The 10070-nt window shown below is 50.7% G+C and overlaps 1 protein-coding gene across 2 annotated transcripts in view; it reads left to right on the top strand.

Moving 5' to 3' along the window:
* Positions 1-10070, top strand: part of LOC109877725 (ras-associated and pleckstrin homology domains-containing protein 1-like) — a 173586-nt gene that overhangs the window by 28023 nt on the left and 135493 nt on the right. For both annotated transcript variants that reach the window (XM_031801757.1, XM_031801764.1), the window contains exon 2: positions 7913-7987. The gene's annotated coding sequence lies outside the window, so the exon portion shown is untranslated. The remainder of the gene's footprint in view (positions 1-7912; positions 7988-10070) is intronic.

Below are 10070 nucleotides of genomic sequence, written 5' to 3'. Positions count from 1 at the left end.
TTAATATGAGGTGGTAGAGGGAGTTGTGTTGTGAAAGACCGACAGACGTGTCAAAACAGGAGCGACTGAGGAGGAGGAGGTGTAGTCAAGATGATGACACCCAACCCTGTTGCTGACAGTGCAGAGAACACCTTAACCATTTAAATCTTTAAGGTTACCATGGGGCTAGGAGACTCTCCCCCTCGCTCTCTCTCTCACGTCCGCAGGGCAAGATGGAGCCTCAGTGGCGCTTTACATCAGTTGAAGGGTTTTATTGACCTGGGAAACATATGTTATCATTGCCAAAGCAAGTGACATGGATAAACAAAAGTGAAATAAACAATAAAAATGAACAGTAAACATTACACATACAGAAGTTCCAAAAGAATAAAGACATTACAAATGTCATATTATGTCTATATACAGTGTTGTAACGATGTGCAAATAGTTAAAGTACAAAAGATAAAATAAATAAGCATAAATATGGGTTCTATTTACAATGGTGTTTGTTCTTCACTGGTTGCCCTTTTCTCGTGGCAACAGGTCACAAATCTTGCTGCTGTGATGGCACACTGTGGAATTTCACCCAGTAGATATGGGAGTTTATCAAATTTGGGTTTGTTTTTGAATTCTTTGTGGATCTGTGTAATCTGAGGGAAATATGTCTAATATGGTCATATTTAATTTAATCATATTTAAAAATATAACCTTTTTATTTAAATAGGCAAGTCAGTTAAGAACTCATTCTTATCTAAACCGGCCAAACCCGGACGTCGCTGGGCCAATTGTACGCCGCCCTATGGGACTCCCAGTCACGGCCGGTTGTGATACAGCCTGGATTCGAACCAGGGTGTCTGTAGTGACACCTCTAGCACTGAGATGCAGTGCCTTAGACCGCTGATAAATTACAACCGTCAGGAGGTTAGGAAGTGCAGCTCAGTTTCCACCTCATTTTGTGGCAGTGTGCACATAGCCAGTCTTCTCTTGAGAGCCAGGTCTGCCTACGGCGGCTTTTCTCAATAGCAAGTCTATGCTCACTGAGTCTGTACATGGTCAAAGCTTTCCTTAAGTTTGGATCAGTCACAGTGGTCAGATATTCTGCCACTGTGTACTCTCTGTTTAGGACCAAATAGCATTCTAGTTTGCTCTGTTTTTTTGTTAATTCTTTCCAATGTGTTAAGTAGTTTTCTCATGATTTGGTTGGGTCTAATTGTGCTGCTGTCCTGGGGCTCTGTGGGGTGTGTTTGTGAACAGAGCCCCAGGACCAGCTTGCTAAGGCGACTCTTATCCAGGTTCATCTCTCTGTAGGTGATGGCTTTGTTATGGAAGGTTTGGGAATCGCTTCCTTTTTTGTGGTTGTAGAATTTAACTGCTCTTTTCTGGATTTTGATCATTAGTGGGTATCGGCCTAATTCTGCTCTGCATGCATTATTTGGTGTTCTACGTTGTACACGGAGGATATTTTTGCAGAATTCTGCATTTTTCAGTTTGGTGTTCTTCCATTTTGTGAATTCTTGGTTGGTGAGCGGACCCCAGACCTCACAACCATAACGGGCAATGGGTTCTATAACTGATTCAAATATTTTTTGGAAGATCCTAATTGGTATGTCAAATTTTATGTTCCCTTTGATGGCATAGAATGCCCTTCTTGCCTTGTCTCTCAGATCGTTCACAGCTTCGTGAAAGTTACCTGTGGTGCTGATGTTTAGGCCGAGGTACGTATCATTTTTGTGTGCTCTAGAGCAACGGTGTCTAGATAGAATTTGTATTTGTGGTCCTGGTGACTGGACCTTTTTTGGAACACCATTATTTTGGTCTTACTGCGATTTATTGTCAGGACCCAGGTCTGGCAGAATCTGTACAGAATATCTAGGTGCTGCTGTAGGCCCTCCTTGGTTGGTGACAGAAGCACCAGATCATCAGCAAACAGTAGACATTTGACTTCAGATTCTTGTAGGGTGATGCCGGGGGCTGCAGACTGTTATAGTGCCCGCGCCAATTCGTTGATATATATGTTGAAGATGGTGGGGCTCAAGCTGCATCCCTGTCTCGCCCCACGGCCCTGTGGGAAGTAAGGTGTTTTTTGCCTGTTTCAACTGCACACTTGTTATTTGATAACACAGATTTTATAATGTCGTATGTTTTTCCCTCAACACCACTGTCCATCAACTTGTATAGCAGATCCTCATGCCAAATTGAGTCAAAAGCATTTTTCAAATCAACAAGCATGAGAAGACTTTGCCTTTGTTTTGTTTGTCAATTAGGTGAATACGTGGTCTGTCGTACGGTTATTTGGTAAAAAGCCAATTTGATATTTGCTCAGTACATTGTTTTCATTGAGGAAATGTACGAGTCTGCTGTTAATGATAATGCAGAGGATTTTCTCAAGGTTACTGTTGACGCATATTCCACGGTAGTTATTGGGGTCAAATTTGTCTCCACTTTTGTGGATTGGGGTGATCAGTCCTTGGTTCCAAATATTGGGGAAGATGCCAGAGCTGAGGATGATGTTAAAGAGTTTTAGTATAGCCATTTAAAATTTGTTGTCTGTATATTTTATTTCATTCATCAACACCACCTCTCGGTCGGTCGGTCTGCCTGGGTCTCTCGGTCGGCCGGTCGGTCGGTCTGCCTGGGTCTCTCGGTCGGCCGGTCGGTCGGTCGGCCTGGGTCTCTCGGTCGGTCTGCCTGGGTCTCTCGGTCGGTCTGCTTGGGTCTCTCGGTCGGTCGGTCTGCCTGGGTCTCTCGGTCGGTCTGCTTGGGTCTCTCGGTCGGTCGGTCTGCCTGGGTCTCTCGGTCAGTCTGTCGGTCGGCCTGCCTGGGTCTCTCGGTCAGTCTGCCTGGGTCTCTCGGTCGGTCTGCCTGGGTCTCTCGGTCGGTCTGCCTGGGTCTCTCGGTCGGTCTGCCTGGGTCTCTCGGTCGGTCGGTCTGCCTGGGTCTCTCGGTCGGTCGGTCTGCCTGGGTCTCTCGGTCGGTCGGTCTGCCTGGGTCTCTCGGTCGGTCGGTCTGCCTGGGTCTCTCGGTCGGTCGGTCTGCCTGGGTCTCTCGGTCGGTCGGTCTGCCTGGGTCTCTCGGTCGGTCGGTCTGCCTGGGTCGGTCGGTCTGCCTGGGTCGGTCGGTCGGTCGGTCGGTCTGCCTGGGTCGGTCGGTCGGTCGGTCGGTCTGCCTGGGTCTCTCGGTCGGTCGGTCTGCCTGGGTCTCTCGGTCGGTCTGCCTGGGTCTCTCGGTCGGTCTGTCTGCCTGGGTCTCTCGGTCGGTCTGTCTGCCTGGGTCTCTCGGTCGGTCGGTCTGCCTGGGTCTCTCGGTCGGTCTGTCTGCCTGGGTCTCTCGGTCGGTCTGTCTGCCTGGGTCTCTCGGTCGGTCTGTCTGCCTGGGTCTCTCGGTCGGTCTGTCTGCCTGGGTCTCTCGGTCGGTCTGTCTGCCTGGGTCTCTCGGTCGGTCTGTCTGCCTGGGTCTCTCGGTCGGTCTGTCTGCCTGGGTCTCTCGGTCGGTCTGTCTGCCTGGGTCTCTCGGTCGGTCTGTCTGCCTGGGTCTCTCGGTCGGTCTGTCTGCCTGGGTCTCTCGGTCGGTCGGTCTGTCTGCCTGGGTCTCTCGGTCGGTCTGTCTGTCTGCCTGGGTCTCTCGGTCGGTCTGTCTGTCTGCCTGGGTCTCTCGGTCGGTCTGTCTGTCTGCCTGGGTCTCTCGGTCGGTCTGTCTGTCTGCCTGGGTCTCTCGGTCTGTCTGCCTGGGTCTCTCTGTCTGTCTGTCTGTCTGTCTGCCTGGGTCTCTCGGTCTGTCTGTCTGCCTGTCTGCCTGGGTCTCTCGGTCTGTCTGTCTGCCTGGGTCTCTCGGTCTGTCTGCCTGGGTCTCTCGGTCTGTCTGTCTGTCTGTCTGCCTGGGTCTCTCGGTCTGTCTGCCTGGGTCTCTCGGTCTGTCTGCCTGGGTCTCTCGGTCTGTCTGCCTGGGTCTCTCGGTCTGTCTGTCTGTCTGTCTGCCTGGGTCTCTCGGTCTGTCTGTCTGTCTGCCTGGGTCTCTCGGTCTGTCTGTCTGTCTGCCTGGGTCTCTCGGTCTGTCTGTCTGTCTGTCTGCCTGGGTCTCTCGGTCTGTCTGTCTGTCTGTCTGCCTGGGTCTCTCGGTCTGTCTGTCTGTCTGTCTGTCTGTCTGTCTGTCTGCCTGGGTCTCTCGGTCTGTCTGTCTGTCTGTCTGTCTGTCTGTCTGTCTGCCTGGGTCTCTCGGTCTGTCTGTCTGTCTGCCTGGGTCTCTCGGTCTGTCTGTCTGTCTGCCTGGGTCTCTCGGTCTGTCTGTCTGTCTGCCTGGGTCTCTCGGTCTGTCTGTCTGTCTGCCTGGGTCTCTCGGTCTGTCTGTCTGTCTGCCTGGGTCTCTCGGTCTGTCTGTCTGTCTGCCTGGGTCTCTCGGTCTGTCTGTCTGTCTGCCTGGGTCTCTCGGTCTGTCTGTCTGTCTGCTGGGTCTCTCGGTCTGTCTGTCTGTCTGCCTGGGTCTCTCGGTCTGTCTGTCTGTCTGCCTGGGTCTCTCGGTCTGTCTGTCTGTCTGCCTGGGTCTCTCGGTCTGTCTGTCTGTCTGCCTGGGTCTCTCGGTCTGTCTGTCTGTCTGCCTGGGTCTCTCGGTCTGTCTGTCTGTCTGTCTGCCTGGGTCTCTCGGTCGGTCGGTCGGTCAGTCGGTCGGTCGGCCTGCCTGGGTCTCTCGGTCGGTCGGTCGGCCTGCCTGGGTCTCTCGGTCTCTCGGTCAGTCTGCCTGGGTCTCTCGGTCGGTCGGCCTGCCTGGGTCTCTCGGTCTGTCTCTCTATCGCTCACTCTCTCTCTTAATTCAATTCAATTTGCTTTATTGGCGTGACAATGTACATATTGCCAAAGTTTACTTTGGAGATTAAGTGAAAAATGTACAATATTAATATAATTATAATCAAGATTGTCAATGGGACAGTCAGTAACATCAAGGGTCAAAATAACCATACAATGGACAATCACAATAAGCATAGACGACATGTGCAGGTTGATTGGTCTGTCAGACACTGTTCCTCAACTTATGGCAGGCAGCAATGTAGTGCTCTGCCAACCCACAGCTCTCTGCCAACCCACAGCTCTCTGCCAACCCACAGCTCTCTGCGTCCTCCCACAACAGGATGGGTAGCCTCATCAGAAAAGTCTTTCTCTTGATCTCTCTGCCTCTCTCTCTTTCCATTCCTTTTCAACCTCTCAAATCAACTTGTTTTAGGAAAGAACAAATGTGGTCAGTTGTTTGCTTCTGCTGATGTTTTCACTGGCAGGGGCATTTCTCTGAGACCGAGGCTTGAGGTGGAAAGATTTGCTCCTTCCCATTTCATCAGAAATTGGGAGTGGGTGTCTGGTCTAGTCTACAAGCCCTTGCTGTAAGAATAACAGTTTAAATCTAAATGGAAATACTACTTCATAATGAATGTTTATAACCACTGTCTCATGTCTCCGTCTACTATATTAAACAACGGCCAGGCAGGAAGTGACGTGAAATGGACAGGGAGGAGTGACTGTAACAGATACACACTGTACCACCAGACCAGACAACATTCAAATGTACTGCACAATGGCTCTGGTCTAAAGTAGTGCACTACTATATAGGGAAAGAGGAGCCTTTCTGAGACGCAAACAATGTCTGGCATCTCTAGTGGGTGGATAGTGTGGATATCTCTAGTGGGTGGATATCTCTAGTGGGTGGATATCTCTAGTGGGTGGATATCTCTAGTGGGTGGATATCTCTAGTGGGTGGATATCTCTAGTGGGTGGATATCTCTAGTGGGTGGATATCTCTAGTGGGTGGATATCTCTAGTGGGTGGATATCTCTAGTGGGTGGATATCTCTAGTGGGTGGATAGTGTGGATATCTCTAGTGTGTGGATAGTGTGGATATCTCTAGTGGGTGGATAGTGTGGATATCTCTAGTGGGTGGATAGTGTGGAATGCTGAATACAACAGGTGTAGTAGACCTTACAATGAAATGCTGAATACAACAGGTGTAGTAGACCTCACAGTGAAATGCTGAATACAACAGGTGTAGTAGACCTCACAGTGAAATGCTGAATACAACAGGTGTAGTAGACCTCACAGTGAAATGATGACTACAACAGGTGTAGTAGACCTCACAGTGAAATGCTGAATACAACATGACCTCACAGTGAAATGCTGAATACAACAGGTGTAGTAGACCTTACAGTGAAATGCTGAATACAACAGGTGTAGTAGACCTCACAGTGAAATGCTGAATACAACAGGTGTAGTAGACCTCACAGTGAAATGCTGAATACAACAGGACCTCACAGTGAAATGCTTAAATCATGAGTTCTTCCATGACCTTACTTTTCGGAAGCTGAACAGTTTTGAAATACACTGTTGGATCGATGTTTCATGAGCTGAAATATAGGATCCCAGAAATGTTCCATACACACACAAAAAGCTTATTTCTCTAAAATGTTGTGCACAAATGTGTTTACATCCCTGTTAGTGAGTATTTTTCACAAGGTATGCTGCACCTGTCAGGTGGCTGGATTATCATGAAGCTTTAACTTTATGAGCATTACACAGGTGCACCTTGTGCTGGGGACAGTAAAAGGCCACTCTAAAATGCACAGTTTTATCACACAACACAATGCCACAGATGTCTCAAGTTTTGAGGGAGCGTGTAATTGGCATGCTGACTGCAGGAATGTCCACCAGAGATGTTCTCTACCAAAGTTGCCTCCACAGTCATTTTAGAGAATTTGGCACTACATCCAACCGGCCTCATAACCGCAGACCACGTGTAATCACAGCCAGCTCAGGACGTCCACAGCCAGCTTCTTCACCTGCGACCAGCCACCTGGACAGCTTCTTCACCTGTGGGATCGTCTGAGACCAGCCACCCGGACAGCTTCTTCACCTGTGGGATCGTCTGAGACCAGCCACCCGGACAGCTTCTTCACCTGTGGGATCGTCTGAGACCAGCCACCCGGACAGCTGATGAAACTGGGTTTACACAACCGAAGAATTTCTGCAGAAACATTTTTCAGAGAAGCTAAACATGTACCACCTCACGTTTCAGCATGATAATGCACAGCCCCATGTAGCAAGGATCTGAACACAATTCCTAGAAGCTGAACATGTACCAGTTCTTCCATGGCCATTGAGCATACGGTGCATTCGGAAAGTATTCAGACCCCGGGATTTGTTCCACATTGTTTTACGTTACAGCCTCATTCTAAAAGGGATTAAATGCTTTTTCCCCTCATCAGTCTACCCACAATACCCCATAATGACAAATCAAAAACAGGTTTTTAGACATTTTTGCAAACATTCCAAACTCAATGTCCCCAAGGACAGAGTGGCCTCTATTCTTAAATGGAAGAAGTTTGGAACCACCAAGACTCTTCCTAGAGTTCGCTGCTTGGCCAAACTGAGCAATCAGGGGAGAAGGGCCTTGGTCAGGGAGGTGATGCCTCAGTAATGCTACTCTGTTGGTGTGGCTCCCGTGGGCTCAGTAATGCTATTCTGTTGGTGTGGCTCCCATGGGCTCAGTAATGCTATTCTGTTGGTGTGGCTCCCGTGGGCTCAGTAATGCTATTCTGTTGGTGTGGCTCCCATGGGCTCAGTAATGCTATTCTGTTGGTGTGGCTCCCGTGGGCTCAGTAATGCTATTCTGTTGGTGTGGCTCCCGTGGGCTTCCGGGAAGTCAATGGGCGTGTCCCAAATGGCTCCTATTCCCTACTTTGGACCAGGGCCTGGATAGGATTCATCTGTTCAAAAGCAGTGCACTATATTGGTGATAGGCTGCCATTACATTCTACAGTAACAGTCACAATTAGCTGAGTCTGCAGAAAGCAGAGGGTTTATGTGGATTGATATTCAGCGTTACTTTGAATCCACGTGAATTATCGTTCTGCACTCTCTGCTCTGAATAAAGGCCTCTCTCTCTCTCTCCTTCCTTCAAGGTGATTTTAACCATCAGGGTTTTCCTGACAGACTGAGGGCCGTGAGCTTGGCTGCCCAGCTAAACTACACCAAAGGTAAGAATTGCGTTAGGACATTATAATGTACATATCTTATGCTGTTCACACACACACACACACACACACACACCACACACCACACACCACACACACCACACACCAACCACACACACAACCAACCACACACCAACCACCACCACATACACCAACCACACACCACACACCACACACACCACACACACCACACACACACCACACACACCACACACCACACACACACCACACACCACACACCACACACCACACACCACACACCACACACCACACACACACACCACACACACCACACACACCAACCACACACCACACACACCAAACACACACCACACACCACACACACACACCACACACCACACACACCAACCACACACCACACACCACACACCACACACACCAACCACACCCCACACACAACCAACCACACCACACACACCACACACACCACACACACCACACACACCACACACACCACACACACACACACCACACACACACCACACACACACACACACCACACACACACCACACACCACACACACACCACACACCACACACCACACACCACACACCACACCACACACCACACACCACACACCCCACACACACCAACCCACACACCACACACCACACACCACACACACACCACACACCACACACACCAACCACACACCACCACACACACCAACCACACACCACACACACACCAACCACACCACACACCCACACACACCAACACACACCACACACCACACCACACCACACACCACACACCACACACACCACACACACACCACACACCACACACCACACACACACCACACACCACACACCACACACACACCACACACCACACACCACACACACCAACCACACACACCAACCACACACCACACACCACACACCACACACCACACACACCACACACCACACCACACACCACACCACACCACACCACACACACCACACACGCACTCACCAACCACACACCACACACACCACACACGCACTCACCAACCACACACCACACACCACACACCACACACACCACACACGCACTCACCAACCACACACCACACACACACACACCACACACACACACCACACCACAGCACACCACACCACCACACACACCACACACACCACACACACCACACACACACACACACCACACACCACACACCACACACACCACACCACACACACCACACACACCACACACACCACACCACACACACACCACACACACACCACACACACCACACCACACCACCCACACCACACACACCACACACACCACACCACACACCACACACCACACACACCACACACCACACACACCACACACACCACACACACACCACACACCACACCACACCACACACCACACACCACACACACCAACCACACACCAACCACACACCAACCACACACCACACACACCAACCACACACCACACACCACACACACCACACACCACACACACCACACACCACACCACACACCACACCACACCACACCACACACACCACACACCCACACACGCACTCACCAACCACACACCACACACACCACACACGCACTCACCAACCACACACCACACACACCACACACCACACACACCACACACCACTCACCACCACACACCACACACACACACCACACACACCACAACACACCACACACCACACCACAACACACCACACACACCACACACACCACACACACCACACACACACACACCACACACCACACACACCACCCACACCACCCACACCACCCACACCACACACACCACACACACCACACACCACACACACCACACACCACACACACACCACACCACACCACCCACACCACCCACACCACACACACCACACACACCACACACACCACACACACCACACACACCACACACACCACACACACCACACACCACAACACCACACACACCACACACACACCACACACACACCACACACCACACACCACACACCACACACACCAACCACACACACCAACCACACACCACACACACACACCACACACCACACACCACACACACCAACCACACACCACACAC

Source organism: Oncorhynchus kisutch, linkage group LG2, assembly GCF_002021735.2.
Source record: "Oncorhynchus kisutch isolate 150728-3 linkage group LG2, Okis_V2, whole genome shotgun sequence".
NCBI classification, from domain to species: Eukaryota; Metazoa; Chordata; class Actinopteri; order Salmoniformes; family Salmonidae; genus Oncorhynchus; species Oncorhynchus kisutch.
The sequence above is the reverse complement of the archived record's forward strand: the minus strand, read 5'-3'. Positions and strand labels throughout refer to the sequence as shown.